Source organism: Pantherophis guttatus, chromosome 4 (genome assembly GCF_059756535.1).
Source record: "Pantherophis guttatus breed Tessera chromosome 4, ASM5975653v1, whole genome shotgun sequence".
Taxonomy (NCBI): Eukaryota; Metazoa; Chordata; class Lepidosauria; order Squamata; family Colubridae; genus Pantherophis; species Pantherophis guttatus.
The window spans coordinates 50,766,134-50,790,623 of record NC_142066.1 but is presented as its reverse complement, the minus strand read 5'-3'; the positions used below and the strand labels follow the sequence as shown (position 1 = coordinate 50,790,623).

Below are 24,490 nucleotides of genomic sequence, written 5' to 3'. Positions count from 1 at the left end.
TATTTTACTAGTAATCTATTTCTTTATCAAATAACAAAATTGTTTTGTTAGAAAGGTCTTCCAAAAGATCAGCTAGATAAAGCCAATATTTCACTACCCTAAAGTAAGAAAGCAACTGGGAATTATATTCCTTCAGATTTGTAGAGCACCAGTTTATAGCACAGGGGTCTAAGGAAAGGATAGAATAAATGGGCCCTGTTCTCATAACTTAACTTCACTTTCTAAGTGAAACTGTACTGGGCAAGACTGAAGACTTATTCAGTGTCCTATTTCCCACAAGGTCAACTTGATCACGTCCTTCATCCATGAAGTAATGCTGACAGATTCTATGTACCAGGAAGCATAATTGGGCATGGAATGTTGCAATTACATTTAAGAAGAAAAAGGGCATTGAAAGAATATGTGAAGGACAGTGAAGAAGATGAACTGAAGCAGTGGTGGGTTTCAAATTTTTTTACTATCGGTTTTGTGGGTGTGGCTTGGTGGGCATGGCATGACTTGGTGGATGTGGCTTGGTGGGCATAGCAGGAGAAGGATACTGTAAAATCTCCATTCTCACCCCACTCCAGGGAAGGTTACTGCAAAATCCCTATTTTCTCCCAATCAGCTGGGATTCGGGAGGCAGAGAATAGATGGGGGCAGGGCCAGTCAGAGGTGGTATTTACTGGTTCTCCGAACTACTCACAATTTCTGCTACCTGTTTTCCAGAACTGATCAGAACCTGCTGAAACCCACCTCTGAACTGAAGTGAATACACTCTGAAGGTTTATGGAATTCCACAGAGACCAGACTAAGAAAGACCAAAGGAAGAATAATGAAGAGGCATGGCAAAAAGAAGCATTGTATCCCTAATACACCAAATAATTAGCAGGCAAAGCAGATAATAGCAAGACCTGGCAATAATTTAAAAGTAGAAAACTTGAAGAAAGATGCAGAATTCTGGCTGCACAAGACCAAGCCATAAGAACAAATGCATACAAAGCCAGAACTGAGAAGACAACAATGGACGGCAAATGTTGCTTCTGCAAAGAAGCTGAAGAAAAACAGTTAACTGCTGTGAGAAGAATGCACAGACAGAGTACAAACAACAGCATGGCCAAGTAGCAACAACGTTGTATTGGAAGATCTGGCAAGAAATACCATTTGCCTGCAAGCAAGAACTGATGGGATAACAAAATAGGCAATGTAGAAAATAGAAAATGAAGAAGCTGAAGTGCTCTGTGACTTTAGAATTAAAATAGACAAGCTGCTTTCACATAACACCCCACAGTTACCTCTTCAAAACATAATTGCTTTTTCCAGTGAATTCTTCCGCATGACATGGCCAAAATAAGTAAAACACAGTTTTGTGTGCAAAATCATGACTGGTTATCAGCTCTTCTTCAATTCATTCATTTATGTTTTGGGGTTTTGAACTATTATGCTAGTGGAAACACAAAATTGGTCTGATTATTTGGAGGCAAGCAATTTTAACATGCCTTTCACATATTGTCTCATATGGGATGAGACAATACTGGCATTTATTTCAGAGACATGTAAAATGTGATACAATAACAGAAAATGTGCATTGTTCAGAACCCTCTGTTCTAGGAACTTACTTCTGAGTAGGCAAGCATATAAATGCATTGGGAGTGATATCATATCAGAAGAATATGAAGATTTGAGAAAAATAAATTCATCTTAACTTTAAAAAATCGTGGGGTGCTTCAGGGATCAACACTCTCCCTTCTCCTGCTTAACATATACACAAAACCACTGGGTGAAGTCATCTGTGACCTAAAATTCAGTATCATGATGTACATTGACAATATGCAGCTTGATATCTCAAATCGGTCTGCACAGGTAAACAGTTGATCTACTGACCCGGTTCTAGAGGCTGTTTGGGTCGGGATGGGGTGGAGCAAACTTTCATTCAAGATTGACTGGCTCTCCTGATTAGTCTCTCAGGGCAAGGGATAGTTCCATCAATAGTCCTAGGTTGGACTGCACTTCTCCATTCATCACTTGTGCACAACTAAGTGATTCTGCTGGATTCAAAGAGCAGGTGGCAGTAATGGCCAGGAGGGCCTCTGCACAGGTTCATTCTGTGAGCCATATGCACTCCTTCCTGGGTATCCTTGAAGCTATAACTGGTACAAAATGCAGTAGCAACCGATGCTGTTTAGTAATGGGCACATATTGATCTATGTGTTATTACTGCTATGCAGGTTGCATTGGTTGCCATTTTTCTTCTAGGTGAAATTTAAGGTACTATTTGATACTTATAAAGCTTTATATGGCTTAGGGCAGGGGCCCTCAAACTATGGCCTGAGGGCCAGATACAGCCCACTGAAGCCGTTAATCTGGCCCGTGTGGGACCACGAGGCTGCCCCACCACATTGTCCTGCCTACCCACTGGCCCCCGGCTTCTGGAGGCAAGGGAGGCCAAAAACAGGCTGTGTGGAGGCCCGGTCGTGCTCCCTGTTTTGGCTGGCAGAGTGCTTCTGTAGGTGAGGGAGGTCAAAAATGGGCTACATGGAGGCCTCCTGGGGCCTCCCCACGGCTGGCAGAATGCTGCAGGATTGGATTGGAGGAGGAGGGGGCCCCCTCGCCCACCAGCTGGCTAGACTAGTCCTCAAGTTTCAAGCAATAAGAGATGTGTTACTTTTGGGGAGAGCACGGGATTGCCCTGCCTCCCCACCTGCCAGCTGGTCTTCAGAGAGCAGCTCATCAGCCTCTGGATGTCAGATTCCCATCACCCAGCACCAGTTCAGGGGTTCCTTCCCCCTCCAGAGGACAGAGAGACAGACAGACAGACAGACAGAGACAGACAGACAGAGACAGACAGACAGAGAGAAAAGAGAGAGAGAGACAGAGAGAAAGAGAGACAGAGAGAGGGAGGGGGAAGAGAGAGAGAGAAGAGACACAGAAAGACAGAAAGACAGAAAGAGAGAGAGAGAGGAAGAGAGAGATGAAGATAGAGAGAAAGGGGAAAAGAAAGACAGACAGAGAGTGAGGGAGGGAAAGAAAATGACAAGAGACACAGAGAGAGGCAGAGAGAGTGAGAGTTGTTGATTGTAAGCTCCTTGGGGCTGAGAAGAGAAGAATTGCTGCAAAACTGTGTTTCTGAAGTGGACCATTAGACTCCTAAATAACTTTTAAAAAATTTGAGGACCCCTGGCTTAGGGCCTGGATGACTTCTATTTTCAATTGTTTCTGCCTGCCTGGTACATTCATTCCAGATCCTTTCTATAAACATAGTCATCTTGTGGGGCCAAGGAAGTTTGCCTTCTCTCTCATGTCCCTGCCCCCTCTCCAAGATTTGGATGGGTTCTGAAAAGCTCTGAAGAACTGACTTGGTCTCAGGCCTGGGATTAATGTGTTTATGGACCCCCCCTGGTGTGGTTTATTATTATTAGGATTGCTTTGGACCAGATTTGTCATATGTTTTATACTTTCTAATGTTTTTAATGTTTTTTTGGGGGGGGGTTGTACAGAGTCTACTGGAATGAGTGGCTATAACTAACATATATAAATCCATGACTAAATCAATGCAAAACAGTTGATTTAGAAGACAAGAATTGTGGCAGATTAGAAAGTGAAGAAATTATTACAGCATAGCACCTATGATCTCATTTAAAACAAAATGCACATTCTTGCCAAAAGTATAAATAACTTACGCCAAAGTACAGTAATAGAATGCTGAAATAGATGTGATATAGTGTGTTCGAGGATGAGCAGAACTTCAAGCCTGCATATTTATTTTGGCACCTCTCAGACTGACACAAAAGCTGTATAATTAAAATTACACAAATTTGAGTCCAGGAATTTGTTTTGTGTGACAGAATGCAATTTAAAAAGCCACTTTTTCTTGCACCTGACTTTACTTTAGCAGCATGATTTAGGCTTGAAGCTGAATTTTTCTAATAGTTGTTCAAGACATGGAAGTCAGAAAATTTTGCTGACAGTGAAAATTACTGTAAGGTAATCAGTATATCCAGGTCTATTTTTTATTTGTTCCCCTCTCTTCATATCACGAAAACATGTTTCTAGGGAGGGATTTTTGCTACCGGTTAGCAGGCAACTCAGCTGGGATCGTCAGAGCTTGGCTCGTCAGAGCCATTTAAAAGGAAAAAAAGGCTCTGATGATCGTGCGGCTCAGCTGGGCATGGGGGGCGGGGGCAGGGATTTTTGCTACCGGTTCTCCGAACTGCCCGCCGCCATCGCTACCTACTCACCCGAACTGGTCCGAACCGGGAGCATTTCACCCTTGCCTGCAGCCCAATACTTTTCTGATAGAGGAGAAGATTCAAAAGTTGAACTAGTTGAGTTGAATTGACTCAGGGCTGAACTGTGGGGTCTTTGGTGCTCTCTGAACTTGGTTGTTTTCTTTCATTATCAAATTGAATAATATCATCAGTGCATTGATGGGAGTGAAACATCTGCAAGAAAACAACAAGCTCAGAGAACACTAAGGACCCCAGTATTTTTTGTAGGTATCACTTATTTGGTAAGAGCTAATTGTGCTCTTTCTTCTCCTATTTATAATTATCTTCACTTTCTTTTAGCCAACAGTATAATATTCTTCTTTTCCAAAAAAAAAAAACAAAACCCTGTGATACTTTCTCCTACCACATTTTCTCTCTCTCCCATTTAAGTTTTTGTTTGTCTTATTTCCTTTAAATCTCTCTAATATTTCTAAACGTACTCTATTTTGATGACAGATGAGCAACTGGGATGTCTTCTTGAAAACTTTGACAAATACAAGACTTCCCTGAGCCTCTCGTATTATGGCCACCAATATGAATTCTTACATAATTCTGATGCAAACAAAATCATATTATTTTCCTTGCCTAATTAGCATTTTTAGACATTTGTAAACATAAATATGGAAGTTAGACAAGTACGTGAAATAGTTACAGTTGCCATGTAACACACTTAAAGTTTCTATCATCAATATCGGAAATTTTGGAATAGAGGATATACTTCTACTATAGTTTTATTTGAATGCTTTAAGGAGGGTCTTGTTTCATGAAATAATTTTTCTAGATTTCCTTCAAATTGTAAAGTACAACCTGATTCAGATTTCATTCCCTTCAATATAATTTTTGGATCATAGAATGAATGATCTGATTTTTAAGATGGACTTCATATATTGAAAGCATTTTGAAAATCTTTCAAATTCAGAACAATTGTGCTCATACCTGGACTGAGAGGAGCAACTCTTAAAGCCACCTGGAAGTTAAAACTAATTCAGAATGTGGTGGCATTTCTGTGTAACCCTTGCTTTGCCCATGCCGTATTGCTGTCATTATGCAAGCTGCACTGGCTCCCAGCTTTCTTCTGGGTGCAATTCAAGGTGTTTGTTTTCACATTTAAAGCCCTACAGGGCATCAGCAATAGATTATCCTGATCCTGAGGTTATCTATCCTTCCTACTGCAAGTCTCTTTCCTTAAATGTTGCCACCTTGTAGACACATAGAAATGTGCCTTTTCCATTGCAGTCTTGCCTTGCGGAATATCCTGCCCTGGAAGTCAGGAAAGGCCTTGTCCTTTCAATCTCCCTCGCTCTTCCCCAGGACCTGGGAAAGGATGAATTTAGAGCAGGATGAGAATGAAAGGAGTTATATCATGAATCTCTGGCTGCAGCACCAAGTTTTTCTATTTTTCTTGTTTTGGTTTTCTTGCTTTTTTAAAAAAGCTATACGTATTGGGTTATAAGCAACCCAGAATTTGGTTTTAAGATGGGCGATATACAAAAGTTATAAATAAATAACCGCTATCTCAAAAGCCTTCTCTGTAACTATCTCATGCCTTAGAAACAAACCTCCACTTGAGATCCTTCCCTTTTAGATTTCTGAAAGGTGATAAAGATCTTCCTCTAAGCAGTGAACTAAGATGAGGAGGAGCCAATGGATATAAAACTGATGGGTGCTATGGGGAGTGTGCTGTTCCATGCATGTATCACGTTTTGTTATTGTTTTACTGATTTTGTTCTAAGTTTCTTAAGGTTATTGTACATAAGATAGATAGCCATATGCATTTTGTGAACGAACAAACGAACGAATGAATAAGTGAATGAATGAATGTCTTGGTAAATGGTAGATTCCTTTCATTGGCATTTTAAACAAAGTCTAGATAGCTAGTCATCAGGAAGATTGTAATATCAGGTTTCCTACATTGGCGGAGAGTTCATCAAATGACTTTTGAGCTGGCTCTATACCTGTGGTCCTACTTCTGTGCAGATCAATAAAAGCACAATAATCATGCACAGAAGGGTCTTCTGGTTACTGGGCTTCCACAACAAGACATGAAGGAAAGCAAGACAACAGCTTTGAGCCATGCCTTCAAAGTGAAGAAGACTGCATTGCTTTACAAGTGAACTCTGCTTGGAACACAGTTGAAGTGAAACATCCCTCCCAGGCTTTGCATTTGCCCATGAAATTACCCATCCGAAAGATATGCAGTGGTGTCCCTTGACAGATAATGAGATTGTTCTTACTTCTACATAGTGTCCTTTCCCATGACAAGGAAAACCTGCTGAACAAGTCATTCTTTTGAAGACATTCTCAAGAAGGTGAAAAGTCTGCATTCCATTTTTCTTCTGGACAGCAATGCTTAAAGTACTGCTAAAAATTGTCAAAAGAGAAAGAAGCTTCAACTATCAGCTATAATTATAAAGATAATAATGACAGAGATAGAGGTACATAGAGAGAAAGGGGGGAGAGAGAAATGATACAGGTAGTCCTCCACTTACAATGATTCATTTAGTGACCGTTCAAAGTTACAACGGCACTGCAAAAAGTCACTTATGACTGTATTTCACACAACAATTGCCGCATCTCCATGGTCACGTGATTAAAATTCAGATGCCTAGCAACTGACTCATATTTATGATGAAGTGCAGTATCCTGAGGTCATGTGACCCTCTTTTGTGATCTTCTGGCAAGCAAAGTCAATGGTGAAGCCAGATTCACTTAACAACCGCATTAGTAATTTAACAGCTGCAATGATTCAGAAGTAACAACTGTGGCAAGAAAGGTCGTAAAATGGGGAAAGATTTACTTAACATCTTTCTCACTTAGAAACAGAAATTTTGGGCTGAATTGTGGTTGTAAGTCGAGGACTACCTGTACTTGTCACAAGCATTTATTGATTCCAATAAATGGGCTCTAAAAATTTTGCCTTATGTCATGTGACATCTATTTCTTTTTCATGGGCATATGCAAAGAAACAAATAATGTAATGTAATGTGATAAGGTGTATGAATTTTTGTTCATATGCCTTATCACATGACATAACTTTATTTATTTATTTATTTATTTGTTTGTTTGTTTGTTTGTTTATTTATTTATTTATTTATTTATTTATTTATTTATTTATTTATTTATTTATTTATCAGAATTTGAAACCACCCATCTCCCTCACAGAGATAATATTTAATGACTATTATTTGGAAGCAATTTGGGTAAGCCTGTTTTATTTCTGTAAAGAACTAAAAAGCAAACATTAATAAAATGGCCAGTATCAACAAATGACAAGCTTTCTCAAAAGAAAAATTTTCTCAGAACCTCTGGAACAAGAGTGGTCCTCCCAACCTTGCTCAAACTGGCCATCTACACAACTTCTCTGCATCCAGATCTTTCTTTATTATTCCTGCACTTTTGTCCCATATCCTCTTCATCAGTGATCCCCAACCCCTGGGCTGTGGCTCCAGTATTGGTCTGTGACCTGTTAGAAACCGGGCCATACAAGCAGTGGGCGAGAGAGTGAAGCTTCATCTATGTATGTGCAGGATCTAATACACAAAATCACCCCCCCCATTGGTTTGTGGAAAAATTGTCCGGTCTCTGGTGTCAGAAAAGTTGGGGATGGCTGCTCTATAGTATCCTGTATCTTCTATGTTTTATTTCTTATATTCTCATTTTTATATTTAGTCTTGTTATAACCTATTCTCTAGCCTATTCCACCCCTTCCTTTTGTTTTCAGTCAACCCTAGCCAAAGTTATTTGAAGTCATGTGAAGCTTGGGGCTCTGCTAGATGGTTGTCCTTAGGAACAGTGCTATTATGATAGGTTAGAAAAGAAATATAAATAAAGATAGAGAGAGGAAGTAGATAGGGAAAAGACAAATATGAGAAAAGATAAATAAAAAGAATAGAAACTCAGTTGACGCCTAGGTAAATGGAAAGGGGGAAGGAGGGGAAAGAGAAAAAGTGTTTCTATAAAAGTGTACATGAATGATAAAACAGATGTAATTATTAAATAAAAAAGAATTTGAAATGAAGATATATGTAAATAGAAAATCGGGGCTGCTCGAATACCATTCTAGATTAAATTGAAAATGGATGAAACAAAGGAGTGGGAAAGGAGAAAGAAATAGAGAGCGGGAAGGAGGGGAGAAGAGAAGAAAGAAGAGAGAGGGATAGAAGAGAGGGAAAAGGAGAGGAGGAAAAGGGAGGGGAAAGAAGAATAGGAGAGAGGGTTAGAAAGGGAGGAAGAAGAGACGAGGGGGGAAGGGGAGGGGAAGTAGAAGGGGAGGAGAGGAGGAACGAAGAAAGGAGAAAGCGACAGAAGAAGGAAGAGGAGGGAAGAAGAAGAGGAAAGGTTGTGGTAAAATAAAGAAGAGGAAATGGTAAAAGAGCAGCCCCGAACAAATAAAAATGAAAGTTAAAGAATAAGATGAATGATCAATGATTAATGATGGATAAGAGACTGTACACTTAAATATGTTTATGAGAAATAATAATAAAAAAATGTATGTAAGAAAAAAAAAAAGGAACAGTGCTACTGTGCAGATTAACTGCATGTTACTTGTCTGTGATTGTCCTGGGCTAGTTGCATGACTTGACCTGTGTCTGAATGAAGGTGTAGTAGTCTGGGAATCTGTAGCCATGCCTATTCACTCCCATAAATGGGCCTCTTGTTCCTTCTGGATCGTGGCTTCTGGGTAGCTAAGTGAAGCTGCTAGTCCTCATGAGCTTTGTCTAAACAAAATGACAACATCCTGCATTTCTCTCCAACATGTGCTCACACTCTAAGCCCGTGATGGAGAACCTATGGCACGCATGCCATAGGTGGCATGTGTAGCCATATCAGTGGGCATGCCAGCTCAACTCTGGCGTGCATGCACGCACCAGCCAGCTGATTTTTGGGCCTTCTGGGCCTAACCAGAAGTAGGGAAACAGGCTGTTTCCTGCCTCCGGAGGGCCTGGCGGTGGGGGGGTGGGGAAGGCCCATTTTTCTTTCTTACCTGGCTCCAGATCCTCTCTATGAGTCTAGGGAGGATGAAAGCAGCCTTTCCCACTTCCTCAGAGGCCCTCCAGAGGCCTGAAAGGGCCCATTTCCCAACTCCCGGTGGGACAGGAAATGAGAGGCTCTGGAGGCTGGGTACAACAAAAAACGCCACTTCCTATCCCACTGGGAGTTGGGAAATGGGCCCTTTCAGGCCTCCTGAGGGCTTCAGAGGGAGTGGGAAAGGCTGTTTTCGCTCTTCCCAGATGCATAGAGAAGATCTGGAGCCAGATAAGAAAGAAAAACGGGCCTACCAGGCCATTGCATGCCAGAAGCAGGGGGGAGGGGGGGTTGCGCGCGCATGCACAGGACACGGCTCATAGAATTATGGGTGTGGGCACGCACATGCGCGAACCTCCCCCGCCCCCCCTCTCCTGGCACGCGATGGCAAAAAGGTTAGCCATCACTGCTCTAAGCTTTGATGGAATGGATGACAGTGCTCTGGGAACCCTCCTGGACTGAGGAGATCAACCTTCTGTGCATAGACACAGCTCTTTTCCACTGTTTAAAATCAACTTCCTATATACTAAAGACTAAACTCTCTTTCAAAAAAAACCAACAATACTAACCCCATTTAATGTAATTTTATTAAAAATTACATTTACAACAATAAAAAGAGGAATAAAAAGAAAAAGTAGAAAATGTATAAAATAGAAAATAAGGAAAAAATAATATAATTAAAAAGAAGATAGATAGATAGATAGATAGATAGATAGATAATTTCCCACCTCATCACAAATAAACAATTTTAGTATCTTTTCACCTTAAAATACAAGATGATCTCTTTATCTCCTATCCCATATCCCATGTGTTAACTACAAATAAATCCTTAAAAGTTAGTCATTTCAGCTCTCAATAGCAAAAGTCCACTAAAAGTTTCCAGAGATAACAACATATCTGTTTTAAACTTAATCAAACAAACCAACTTTACATTTCTTTTACTTTTAACAACTTTGTTCTTTAGTTCCTTCAAATAATGTTCTAAAACTTGATTTCTTTTTCATTTTTTTCTTTGTTTCTTCTCCAAAAATTCTTTAAGGCTTTAAAAAGTCTCTTTTGTAAATCCAATACAGGAAAATTATCCAAGTTACTCTCCTGGTTTGTTATTTGTATATGCTTTTGAACTCTCAGGATACCAACCAGTTTCTTTTGTATGTCCAGTGTAGCATCTTTTTCTATCTCATTCTTGTAGGCTCTTATTTTTAAATTCACTTTTAGATCAGTCTCAGTCTTCAGAAATCAGATATAACATATCCAGATGCCTTTGTAGAAACCAGATGTCTACTTTATTCTACACATAAGCCAAAATGACCATGGAAACTGAAGGATGGGGATGAGGGGTATCTACTTCAGTCAAATGTGTCCAGTAGAAGTTGGGCAGATCCTGCTGAAATACATTGGAGATTATGAAGTCAATTAATAGTGCTTATTTTATTGACAGTCAAAAAATGCAGTCAAAAACAAGAGACATGAAAAAATACATCATTAATACTGGTAAAAGCTAAAGATAACTTTAAGATGCCTCACTTGTGGTCTAGAGATCAACCAAAAGCAATATTATAAGTACATATCATATAGAAGCAGTTACCGGGGCTTGTTTATACCATGGTTTGAAGGCTATGAGGAGGATTCCTCAATTTATACACTGAGCAAGCATAAAGATCAGTTGGTCACAAGCTTCTCTTTTATATAATGGTGTATTTCTATTTTAATTTATGATGATTATTTCTAATTATAAATATATATCTAGAAAGTGGTTCTTTATCTCTTTTTAATTGCCTTTTGATAATACATTGCCTCTTTTTCGGCATAAGTGTGTGGGTAACGAATAAGAAGTCACTCTAAAGAAGTAATGAATGGTTTAAAATTAAGATTAATTTCTGGAATCCATGTTTACAGTTCAGAGCTGATCTAAGAAGCAATGGACCATTTTACTTGATTGAAATTGATATCATATTGTGTTTAGATTGAATTGGAAGAACCCATCTGTTGGATTCTACAAACTTTTGTTTCAGCTGCTGATTTTGAAGAGGAGAGCTGCTAAGTTTTGAATCCAGCTATAGCACTCAGGGAATCTTGATCTCATGTCTGTCTGTCTGTCTGCCTGCCTGCCTGCCTGCCTGCCTGCCTGTCTGTCTGTCTGTCTATCATCTATCTATCTATCTATCTATCTATCTATCTATCTATCTATCTATCATCTATCTATCATCAATATATCTAATTTCACTGTTGCCTACTTCAGTTCCATGCCTTCTAAAGTAGTGGGACAACAACTCCTAGGATTTTTGGTTTGCATTACTCTTGAGAGCTCCAATTGTATAAATTTGGCATAACAAGTGTTATTTAATCCAGATCAACATATTTGCAAGGATCCACTTCCATCTGCCACTCTTTCTCCACCACCATCACTATTGCTGCCTGTGATATTATCTTTAGAAAAGCAATCTTAATAGGCTTCCTAGGTTATCAAATGGAAAAATTGTGTGTTCTGTGGTGTATATCATCCATCATATCTGACTAGACTGCACAAGAAAAGAAGCTGCTTCAAGGTGCTTGCCATCCAAATCAAGATTTGGGCAATGTCTCTGCAAGATAATCTCCCTTGGGGTTTCTGAGATGCATATCCTATAATTAATCTGGCACCTGCAAATCCCTGGGGGGTTAGCTTCCACCGGATACTCAGGCAGAGATGCCAACAATAAGAAAAAAACAGGAATGTAAGGATAACTCAAAAGACAGGTCCCAACATATAAAGCATACAGCCTGGGAAAAATGAAGTTTTGCCTTGTGCAAAAGAATGAGTAGCAAACTGAGCATGTGTCTCTCTATGTAGAGTAATCTTAATAGGATTAGGCCAGTAATCCTCAATCTTTTCAGACTCTGGACACACCTTTAACCACATCCTGCAATATCGAACCTGCTGTTGATTTTTAAAATCTCATTTCCATGGTGCTCTTTTTAAAATAGAAAATGAAATGGCCACAGAAATGCTGCTGATGCGATAAATTTAAATCAGAGCATTTTTTGGTTGTAATGATCCTTCAGCTCCACCAACTTCAACCATATGCTTTCTACACCCGGTACAAGTTGAAAACATCATGTTGCACATGAATTTTACCTTCATTTCCTGCAGATTCTTATGTTTTCAAATGGGTTGGGATGACACACAGAATGTCATACTCAGAATTAGGGATTCCTACTAAGGAATTAACTCTGCATATCAAGTTTATAATGAACCAATCTCCCTTTCAAAACTAATACATACTCAGACCTTTATGATATAATTATAACATTCTTCCTTCATAGGAAAGTTCAAAATATATCTTTAAACTGCATTTTCCCAAAAGATAAGTAATTATATATTTTAAGAAAAAATATTTTTTACATGGCTGGATAATTTCAGTTAATATATCATTCTATAATAAATGGAGCAGGAGGAGTTTTTTGAACACAGAATACTGATGGGAACCAGGCAGTCTTATTTACCACTTCCAAGTAGGAATGTTATTATAAAAGTCACTGGTAACAATGTGAGTGTAGGATAGTATAGTTTCTCCAAAAACTGTTCTGTATTAATCTATTTTTCTTTCCTTGCATGCAGTACAATATAATGTAACTATTTCCTATATATTTTTATCATGTCTTTATTATTTTTATAAATAACTCAATACTTAACATTCCTTCCTCCTCTAATTTTTTCCCACACAACAACCCTGTGTGAAATGGGTTGGGCTAAGAGAGAGTGACTGGATCAAGGTCACCCAGCTGCCTTCCATGTCTAAAATGGGACTATAGCCAACAAACTATAACTTCTGTTTCATTTCTGGATTTAATTTCATTTTCTTTTGAAAAATATATATTTAATACATTTTTAAAATACTTATAAAAGTAGCTAGCCATTTGAAAAAAAACTTTTCTTAAAAGATACATTTCTCAAGTAATCTTTTGCAAAAACACGCTATAAAGTGATATTTTTATCTGTTCTGTGAACTAAGAATATTATAATCTATCTTTTATCTTATAGCTAACCCTTTTCTATTTCTGCATATTTTACCTTTTCATCACCAAACCTCTAACTTAAATATTTATTACTTTAATTGATTTGCATAGCTACTCAACTCATACATAGGCACTTGGGATGCGTTACATGTAGTTAAAAACATAAAAAATAGATATCCCATCACCCAAAACTCTCATAAAACCCCATAATACAGGGTGATCAATGCCAAACTACAATTTATTCCAGTGGAAGTTATTTGAGGATACGCTCATCCAGTGCTCTGGCCCAAGGGGAAAAAAGACATTCTCAAGAACTTACTGAAGGCCATGGATCGGGGTCAATTGAATCTTAAACATAGGATGGATAAGTTTGTGCAGTGATATATCATGCAGAATAACACCCAGATATGTTGCCAGGGAAGTATGAAAAAATGTAATCTGCCTTTATCAGTAAATGAATCAGACATTGCCAAAGGGAAGAGGAGAAGTAATGAAGGTGTGGTCATAACTACATTGCTTAAAGTAAATTTTCCTTGTAGGCATCAGTGGAAAAATATGGAATTGGGCTTTGTAGTGCAGCAAAGGATGAGGATCTCCTTTGGTTGATATGGATGGTAGTGGTCACACCTACAGCTGAAGCTGCCTCTATCTAGCATTTGATAGAATGAAGCAGGGGTGGGATTAGAGCAGGGGTGCTATTCAGCAGGTTCTGACAGGTTCTAGATAACCGGTAGTGGAAATTTTGAGTAGTTTGGAGAACCAGCAAATACCACCTCTGGCTGGCCCCAAAGTGCAGTGGGAATGGAGATTTTGCAATATCCTTCCCCTAGGAGTGAGAAGGGAATGGGAATTTTGCAGTATCCTTCCCCTGGAGTGGGGTGGGAATGGAGATTTTGCAGTATCCTTCCCCTGCCACACCCACCAAGCCATGCCCACCAAGCCACACCCACAGAACTGGTAGTAAAAAAATTTGAATTCCACCACTGGATTAGAGGTCTTGCATGCAGGATCTTATTGTGTGTAAGCCATGGGGCCTTAGTTTGTGCTATAGCACCGATTTATTTTCTGGTTGATTTTATCACACCAGGTTACTACAAAGGTTAATGCCATTCTCTGTTTTCCATTCAGTTTGGCTGTGTCTACATGGATATCTCATAACACTACTGATTAAAAGATATCCTACAACCATGCAGTGTTTTTTTTTTTTTTATTAGCAGATTGATATGAAAAACATATAGGAGTCAGAAAGAAGACACAACAATTCCTGGAAAATTCCATGGAGGAGGCAGAACAATTATACAATCAAACCGATTTATGCTAAAGAACTTTCCCCAGGATACGTTTTCTAAACATAACCTTTAAAAAAAAATCACTAAATTTGCTCCCTAGGTTTTTTTTTTTTTCAATTTTCCATACCTTCAAGGGAGAATTTTCCCACAATCCACTGCAAAAGAGCTTAGTCTGCTGCATATTATGGTTTTGGCCCTTCACTATGCCCCCAGTTTATTCTCTTTTCATACCTGATCCTTCTTTCATGATGACTCAGAGAATCCTATACTTGAACAATACCAGGAAAAAAAAAATCCCCAAAGGGATTTGCTGAGACTAGTGATTTTAATTAGATGCCAAATTATGAAAGCAAAGGAACTCTTCTGTCCCACATGTCAAGTTCAGACAAGCTTTCTGCTGAGAGGCCAGTTGCCAAGTAGATGTCAAATCTGTCTCCTACTATATGGAATCCTATAATAAGTTTGCATATTGCTGGTGTCAGGTATGGATGAGTTCTTCCACAGCCAAATTTAGCAATCAGGCAGCTGGCACATTTGGAAATAAACTATAGGGTTTCTCATCATTTTAGGGGCTTCTCTCATCATCATCTCATTATCTTTTGTTAAGACATTTTTACAATTGCAAACTTGCCAAATAAAAACCAACTCCCTCCTTTCCTCCCTCCCTCCTTTCCTCCCTCTCTTCCTCCCTCACTCTCTTTCTCTCCTTCCTTCCTTCCTTCCTTCCTTCCTTCCTTCCTTCCTTCCTTCCTTCCTTCCTTCCCTTCCTCCTTCCTTCTTTTCTTCCCTCCCTCCCTTTTCTAGCTGACCAGAACCTGAACAATGGCTTTTGCTTCAATGTTAGATATATATTAAAAGTTTTATGAGAAGGATTGGATTTTATGGGATTTTTCTCCAGATGGTGCAATTGCTGGATTTGAATGTCTTTCCTCTTTCTTTTCTTTATCCTCTTGCAAAGTGAAGCACCCATGGGGTAAAACACTTCTACAATATTATCCGAGTGTGATCTCCGAGGGCAAATCTGAAAACTGAGAAGAAAGAAGCACACTCTCTAGGGATCTCAGAGCAAATAAATCAGACCCAGAGTTTCTTATGAAGAGAAGTGGAGGAGATGGAAGATATCAGATTTCATCATAAAATCTACTCAAATTAGTCTTCAATAGTTTTTGTTACTATGGCTTGTACTTTTGTAGCTTTTTTTTTTTTTTTTTGCTCTATCCTATTTAGAAAACTGTTGTCACAGCCTAGTATTTGGGGGTGGAGGGAATGAAATTAAAGTGGTTAGAACTGTAACATAAAGCAGGTAATGCTATTCAAATACATGGACAAAACGAGAATTTTCTGGGATTCTAGCAGTTATGGGAGAGGAATGAAGGGGTTTTTTTAAAAAAAGAATTTTACATGGTCTTGTTAATGTTTTCCTGCCTTAGGTATAGTGGGGAATTATACCATCCCTTTCAAATAGAGTTGGGGAGCTCCAACTGGCTCTGGGAATACTGATCACCATGGATAAAACTTTCTTTCAGGATTTTTTTTTTGTCTGATCATAGTTTGTATGAAGTCTGATTAAGGCTAATCACCTAGGGTCGCTCAACAATGATATAGGTGGCATACACCTTTAGTAAATAAGTAAGTAAACAAATAAATAAATAAATAACAATGTTTATTCAGATCTTCAAATTTCAAACTTCCATGAAGGTATCTCATGGCATCTTGAAGTTTTTCAATAACTTTATTTTAAATTCAATATTTTATCTTAAGCTTCTGAAGAAATTCTCTATTTTAATAATAGGTAGCTTGCCTACATCTTGTTCTTTTGAAAGATTAGTCCTCTATCTGAGACTGCTCTTTAATTGTCCAGTCCAAATCAACTGTGAAGTTAGGAAGTATGGAAGTCTAACAATATAAAAGGTGCTGATTTGGGTTGGGTTTGGTTTAGATTTATTACAATGGTCAGTCATGGTTCTTTATCATATTCCAGTAATCATTAAAATTAGTGTTGATCACAGTGGTGAAATCTAAAATTTGTTATTACTGGTTCTGTGTGCATGGCTTGGTGGTGAGGGTAATGTGACTGGGTGGATGTGGCCAATTTTTTTTTTTAAACTTTTAAAACCATTTTTTTCTACAACCTCTTCGGCGAAGAGGTTGTTAAAAAATGCTTTCAAAAGGCTCTGAGGATCCCAGCTGAGTTGCCTGATCGGCAGAGGCTTTTTAAAAAACTCAGCTTGGATCGTCAGAGGCATTTTTTTAAAAAAGGGTTTTTTTTCTTTTAAAAGCCTTTGACGATCCCAGCTGAGCTGCGTGATCATCAGAGGCTTTTTTTTTAACTTTTAAAAGCATTTTTCCCCTGAAGAGGTTGTATAAAAAATGCCTTTAAAAGTAAAAAAAAAAGCCTCTGATGATTGTGCTCAGTTGGGCGGGAGGAGGGGGCAGGGATTTTTGCTACCGATTCTCCGAACCACCCACCTCCATCGCTACCGGATAGGGTGATCCAGTCCGAAGCGGGAGCATTTCACCCCTAGTTGAGCAGAAAAAAAAAATCTCTTGTTTATCAGTTCTGATCCAATTTAATAAAAGAGAACATGTCTGAGAAATTATCTTAAAGCATTGTTGTATCAAAGTTCCCTTAGAGCTATGACCTGAGTTGCCATAATTTACATAAATTATAAATTTGGGCCAAGGACAGCATATAAATGCTCTCCCATTTACTGGGTAATCTTTCCTCCAGCTCCCCACAATTCCACTAACTTCCCACATTTCAATCAAATTAAAAAAGAAGACTTATTTATTTTATTAATTGATTAAATTTATATGCCACCTATCTCATTGTCCCTGGCAATCCCTGATACTGTCACTGATTTAAGAAAACTCCTGTTGTTGTTGTTTTTTCCAGTAGCAGTGATACTGGAAGACGTCTGCTTTGAAAAAAAATAATGCAGAATTTCTCCCTCACTGAAAAACCTCAGAGAAATCAAATATTTGATTTCTTTACTCCACTACAAATCAAAGGAAGCTCCTTTCAGTATCTTCATCCAGAATTTGATATTCACTCTTACTGTCTTTTCTTACCTTGTGAAAACCTAGGAAAACCTTTAAACTTCTAATTTCTCTGGAAGCTATGATTTAACGTCTTGTTTTAATCTCTGCTGCTCTTAACTTCTGTAATTTTCTTTTTAACTGGATATGGTTATGATAATGTGACATTTGAACTGAGTATTTCATCACCTTCAAAGACAATCAGACAAATGAATGAATAAAGGAATAGGCTGCAGTGCAATTCTTTTTCTGATAACTGGTAATTTCATTTTGCTGGCAATGCCTCCCTCTCTCACCAAAGTGAAATGTAAGCTCTAAGGGCACTTTCATAAGCTTGGAGACTCATGTGATTGAAAAAACATAGGAAAGCACCATTTTCTGATGACAATTTATGTCATAAACTACTTATAGCCAATTTTACATGTTCCCTACAACTAGCTGCCCTGCTATGCCCCTGAGCACTGGTTCCTGCCTTAAAAATAATTGCAGAGTACAGTCAACATCTTACCTATCTTGAGCCATAAAATTAGATCCACTGAGCTGAGGGCTGATTCACATTGCCATCTTGAGGCCTGCTGATCATTTCCTGAGGGGAAGAATACATGATATCATCCACTTCACGGGCAACCTCTCCTGGTCATTTTCTACCATGTGTCAAAAATGGTATGTAATTTAAGCAATCCCATGTGAAATCTGTCCAGCTTTGTTTCTTGGCAAGAAATTAGTTGATTGTAGTGCCTGAATAGAAGCAATAGAAATAGGATAGGGGTCAGAAGTGAAGCAGCAAAGATTATGGCAATGTCATTTCCACCAGCTCAAGGATTGTAGATGGCACTAGGAATAGACGATGGGGGAAAGCTTTGTGACTCATCCTTACTTCACTACCCAAAGTTTCATTAAGACTAAAATTGTTTCGACTTTTTGGGAAGGCAAGAGCTAGGCTAAACATTTATAACATGGAAGGAAATTATGGCCAATAAGAAGAAGCAGCACCTAGAAAAGAGGTGATTGTTAAGCCAAGAAGTGGAAAAGAAAGTAGACTTGGACTGTTTGTTAGAATGGAGAATCATGGCACCTTCAGAAAATGGTATTTCTCAGGAATGCTGTTAGCATTGTGCATGTTTAAAGAAGCTCTTATTTATTTACTATTCTTGATTAGCAACTGTTAGAAATAGCACTCAGTTTCAACAGTAGCACAGTGCTGTACAAATAAAAGAGGTTAGTAGGAAGCTGGAGAGGGAAATTCTTATCTAACTAGGAGCCACTTGTTAAGAGAGAATTGAAGTAAGCATGAAAATCCACACCCAACACATAGTCATTTCTTCCAGCAAAGAAATGTGTGTTACTACAAATTTCTTTGTACTGACTAGCCAAAGGGCAATCTGCAGCTGTGAATTTCTGCCCCCACTTACCTTATTTGATAGAAGATTTCATGGAACCCATGCCAAACCACATCATTATTAACAATTTGCCAGATTTCTCCCTTCCAGGCAATGCTCTCTGCAAAATACTTTATCTAATCCCGGAACTCTTCAGCTTTCATTTAACTTTGCATATTAAGTGGGCTTTTGACAGATTTTTCAGATTTCTTTTTAGGCACTTATTTTACAATTTGTCCTGTTTAATACTCTAGTGATCCAAAGGCACATAAATTTTTGAGAATAATAACAACTTGGGAAGCACTTGATAGGTGGATAAAAATGCCAAATCCCAACTAAACATCTGGATGACAAGCCAATAATAATGTAATATTGTTATACTAGTAGAATATGCTAGTTTTGCTCATTTTTTTCTCTCCCAAGAACAAGAGAACAATCTGTAGCCCATAACTGTGCTTGTTCATCATCAGGGTCATCTATGGGGTGTAATCAAAAAAGTCAAAATGATGGATGGTTGCCACATTAGTTTAATCAAATTGCCAATTGTTTAAGTGTGTTGTTTGAGATAAACAGTTAAAAATAAGTAGAGATTTTATTGCATCTGACACCTTGACTTTTTTGATATACCGTACAGACACCCCAGTCATCATTAGACATTTTCTCAATATCTTGCCCCATTTAGCTTTCTTTTTTTAACCTGAGATTTTTGTAATATGACAAATCTTCATGACTTGATGTATTCATTAAGATCTTCCTTTTCATGCATGTCATCTCCCTGAGCATCAGTACTCACACTTGAATGTGAGTGCTAGTGGGAGTCATATTGCCCCATAATATCTGAAATTGACAGAAGCTTGAGAAATTATCAGATTGCCAATTGCATGCTTTGTTCTAAATGCACATGTCAAGCTGGTTTTGGAGTGGGTGGGTTTGAGTCTAAGAAGCAAAGCAGTTATGTTGGTTGATTCTTTTCAGTGAGTAGTTATGAGTGTGGCCCAAAATTTCAGCTCACAACTTACCTTCCACCTAGGCTAGCAACAGAACTGTCTAATTTGAGGGGTTTCCAGACCAATGGATATCCATAGACTTTTAACTCACTTATCTGGCTATTGCTATTGGGGCAGAAAAGAATTCTATTTATTTAAACTTGAATGTCAATTTATCAAATCTCAAATTTATAAACAATCTGTAATGTATTGTTTGAAGTATATTTTTTTACTTTAAAAAAATGCAGTGCAGTGCATTTGCTATTTTTAAATTGAAGAAGCAGACTAGGAAACATACAGAAGACTTCTAAGAATGCCACAAACAGCCAAGAAAACAAACAAACAAATGGATCAGACCCAGATTTCTTCTGGAACAAATGATTAGGCTCATATTATCCTAATTCAGACACATTATGTGAAGATCTAACTCTCTGAAGAAAGTTGTAATGCTGGGAAAGGTAGAAGAAAGAGAAGAATATGGCCAGTAGCAAAGTGATAAATGCACAGTTGGAAGACCTGAAAGTTTAGGAACCAATCTTCATTGAGAAAATCTATTGATGTGGTTGCTCAGAGTTGACAATGACTTGATGGCCCGTAATCAATCAATCAATCAATCAATCAATCAATCAATCAATCAAGTTAAAAAGCCAAACATAAAAATCCAAATATAAAATAATGCACAAAATGCATTATGAAAAATAAAAGTAACACAAAACTTGCAACAAAAATGCATGTGTGCAAACATGCACATTTATACCTGCAGATTAATAGTTCAGTTCATTTTTTAAAAAGCCTGTCATGGCATTAAAATTATGCAGTTTCGAGTTTCCTCCTATCACTGTGATTAAAAATTCAAGGGTGTTCTTACCCAAGGGTGACACATTTTCATGGCATTTTAGTTGAAATTTTGAGGATGCGTTTATCTGCAATTACATATTATAGTTTAATACGAATTTTAAAAGAAATCTCATGACTGATTAACTTAATAGACTTGCACAAATTGGAAATTTTGCAGTCTGAAATAGAAAAATAGAAAGAAATTGAACCATTTCCCCCATCCTTAGATGCTTTCCAACCCTGTCAGTGCATTACCTTTTTAAATAAACAAACAAAAGGAGAAAAAAAACCCACATTTGTCTCTTCTTTATTGCATCTGTTCCCGTAGTCCCTGCCTTTTTAATCTCCTTGCTTGCCAGCCATTCAGGTTGTAGTCACACCCACAGTGTTTTTCTTAGCCTAACACAAGCTGTCACTATCAATCACTGCTTTGAGTCACATTGTCAATGAAACCCCTGAAGTGGTGAGAGACCGAAACTCTGACCTTGCAAAGCCTTTTTGGCATGAGTCAGTTAATGCCCCTGATTGCTATCGTAAGCTAGGGAAGGACATCTATACACTACTAAAACACTACATTATTGTCTATCTGTTTGAACTTCACATTAGCCCAAATAGTGCATTATACTGCAACAATTTTGAAATTAAGGGATTTAAAATCCACTAACTTAAAGAATGCCTAAAAAAATCCAGGACCTGTTGAAATTTCCATGATATTCAGATCAGTTTTATTTGCAAAACTGTGGCTGTTGTAATGTCCCTTTGATCACATGATTATGATTTCTGATGCTCCCTGCCAGCTTCCAAGCAGAGAAAAAAACAATGAGAAAGCCAGCAGGAAATCATTTCCATTCCCACTGCTTTTTTGCATATGTGTGGTCACTCTGTTTATCTGTTTAGATAAGTAGATATTGATTTATTATTGATCTTCTCCCAGTTTAATAACAAAGACTCTCGTATCATATGTCTTCTGAAATAACCCTGTACTTTTGTACTTTTATACCACATAAAAGCGTGCGAACCCAGCAATAAATCATGTCCTTCTAAAGTCAACAATCTAATATACCTTAGCGTTATCCATTCTTTAATCCACATCAAGTTACAAGCTTGATAATACAATTCCCAATCCGGCAAACCAAAACCTCCTCTTGATCTAACATCTTGCATCAATTTTAGTTTTATCCTTGCCCTTTTGCCCTGCCATATATATTTTAACACCATTTTATTTAAATCTTCAAAATATTTTTTCCCCAACTTAATTGGAATTGTCTGAAATAAGTATAAAAGTTTGGGCAGTATATTCATTTTAATAGTTGATATTCTCCCTATCAATGATAGCTGCAAATTCTCCCATTTTGTTAGATCTGACACTATCTGTTGTTTAAGATTATCATAATTATTCTCCTTAAGAGTACCACATCTTGCTGTCAAATGTATTCCCAAATATTTAACCTTATTCCTGACCTGCATCCTTGATACTTCCGCCAATTCTTCTTTCTGTTTTTTTAACATATTTTTTTGTCAACATCTTCGTTTTGTCTTTATTTATTTTCAAACCAGCCACTTTCCCAAAATCTCCTATTTTGTCTATCAATTTGTTTACAGACTGAAGTGGTTCTTCCAAGATAAACACTAGGTCATCAGCAAATGCTTGCAATGTTACTATTTAAAAATTCCAGTCTGGTTATCACCTATTGAAGCAGTCTCACACGCAATAATATTTAGGAAGGAACAAATTGTTAGATATGGTGAATTATTAAATGAAAGGGGTGAACTTAAGTCGAAGCAAGAACTAGAAGAACAAGAGCTTGAAATGGATTGGTTTTCATATATGCAAATACAGTCTAGATATGATGAAGATTCTAAAAAGGAGGGTTTTTATAGTAACTTGACAAACTTAGATAAAATCTTAACAGGTTCTGATGACCATGTAATTAAAAAATTGCACAGTCATTTATTAGAAGTAAAATTGGCAGAAGAACAAGTTAAAGAAACAATGATTGCATGGGGGAAAAATGTGGGTCATGGGATTGACTTAGAGAAATGGGAAAAATTATGGTTGCAGAATTATAAAATGACAATGTCAACAGCATATAAGGAAAAATTGTATAAGATGTTTTACAGGTGGCATTTACCCCCGGCAAGAATAGCCAGAATGTACAAGAATAAATCGGAGAAATGTTGGAAGTGTCATCAGACTCCGGGCTCATATTACCATATGTGGTGGACATGTGCAGAAGCTAAAAGATATTGGACTAAAATCCACAAATGGTTGGAAAAAATGACAAAGAAACATATTGACTTTAAACCAGAGATATTTTTATTGGGGATTTTACCAGAAATGTACAATAGAGAAATGAGATATTTAATTGTGAATGTTTTAACGGCGGCTAGAATTGTATTTGCTAGAAACTGAAAAGGTGAGAAGATACCCACGGATGACGACGTTATCAAGAAAATTTTGGAGTGTGCTGAAATGAGTAAATTGACATTTGAAATTAGGGAACAAGAAGATAAACAATATTATTTGATATGGGATTTATTTTATCAATGGTTAGACAAGAAAGAATGGAAATGAAATATGAAATGGATAAGATAATAAAACATATAAAGAGGGGTTTTCCCCCCTTATAGAGGACAATTTACTGTTAAATAATTGGTAAATGAGAATAATAATGTAATAAACTGTTAAATAAGAAAATGTTGGATAGAGGATTAAGCACAAAAGATTTGTAACCGATCAATACACTTTCTGTAATTGTAATGGATGATAATTGTTTTATGTTTTAAATTTTGTTTAAAAATTAAAAAAAATTCCAAAAAAAAAGATATTGATTTATTATTGACGTTTGTTGTCACCAGAGTTATTTTTTTTATAATATATGCTTTTCTTAAAGGATTATGGGAATGACCAGGTAAAAGTAAATGGTCAGCCTAACATTTAATGATTAGAGGATGACCCAATGGGTTGTAGATTTGTCTAGTTATATTTTAAAACAATGTACAACATTTTCAGTTTTCAGTTTCAGCATCCTGAAAAGTCTTCATTTGGAACAGATTTGAGGGCCTTTCTGGTCCATTAGAGTCTGCATCAGCACTATGAACAATCAAGAGATTGGTTTGAAAGGCTGGAAAGCAGAAAGAGTGATCTATAGGTAAACTAGCCCATCTTTCTCCAAACTGCTGCCTTCCAGAAGTGCTGGAGTACAATTCTGCTATTCTTTGCTGGCTGGAAATCACGGACGCTGTGGACTACTGGGACATCTGGAAAACAACAGTTTGGAGAAGCTGGAACTAGAGCCAGGGGGCAGGGCTGAAACATTTTTTCTTTATTTTCTAGTCTTGATTCCAGATGAGAAAATAGGAGACATTTAGAAAATTCTTTCAGTTATACAAAATATGGAGGATACAAACTGACATTGATTTATATACATTTTATAATTCTAAAATTGCACACTATTTTCCGTTCTCATTGAAAACTGCGACACAATTTACAAGTACTGCTCCCCTGAGAGTTTTTATTTATGAATGAAACAATCTTGGGAGCATAAAGCAGATTATTACTAATGGTTTGAGAGTGGAGAAAGCTATAAACCTTTGTTCCTGCAGATTTCCAAGTGTGTGTTAGTTCTATGAGGAAAGAGCCTTTATTACTAGTGAAGCTTCTCATTCAAGGCAAATAGGAACTATAG

At 37.6% G+C, this 24,490-nt stretch overlaps 3 long non-coding RNA genes across 4 annotated transcripts; 2 read left to right on the top strand and 1 right to left on the bottom strand.

Moving 5' to 3' along the window:
• Positions 1-295: 295 nt before the first annotated feature.
• LOC132711796 (uncharacterized) lies at positions 296-1,361 on the top strand. Its single transcript, XR_009622543.2, has 2 exons — positions 296-437; positions 709-1,361. It is a non-coding gene; the product is annotated as an uncharacterized LOC132711796 (long non-coding RNA).
• An 8,487-nt stretch (positions 1,362-9,848) lies between these two features.
• LOC148114091 (uncharacterized) lies at positions 9,849-19,169 on the bottom strand. 2 transcript variants are annotated; one of them, XR_015733818.1, is made up of 3 exons: positions 19,012-19,169; positions 18,108-18,337; positions 9,849-10,659 (listed from the first exon to the last, which is right to left on the bottom strand). It is a non-coding gene; the product is annotated as an uncharacterized LOC148114091 (long non-coding RNA). The 2 variants fall into 2 exon arrangements; XR_015733819.1 differs by having other exon boundaries at positions 9,849-10,656.
• LOC148114090 (uncharacterized) lies at positions 18,146-23,354 on the top strand. Its single transcript, XR_015733820.1, has 2 exons — positions 18,146-18,262; positions 22,923-23,354. It is a non-coding gene; the product is annotated as an uncharacterized LOC148114090 (long non-coding RNA).
• Positions 23,355-24,490: the final 1,136 nt, after the last annotated feature.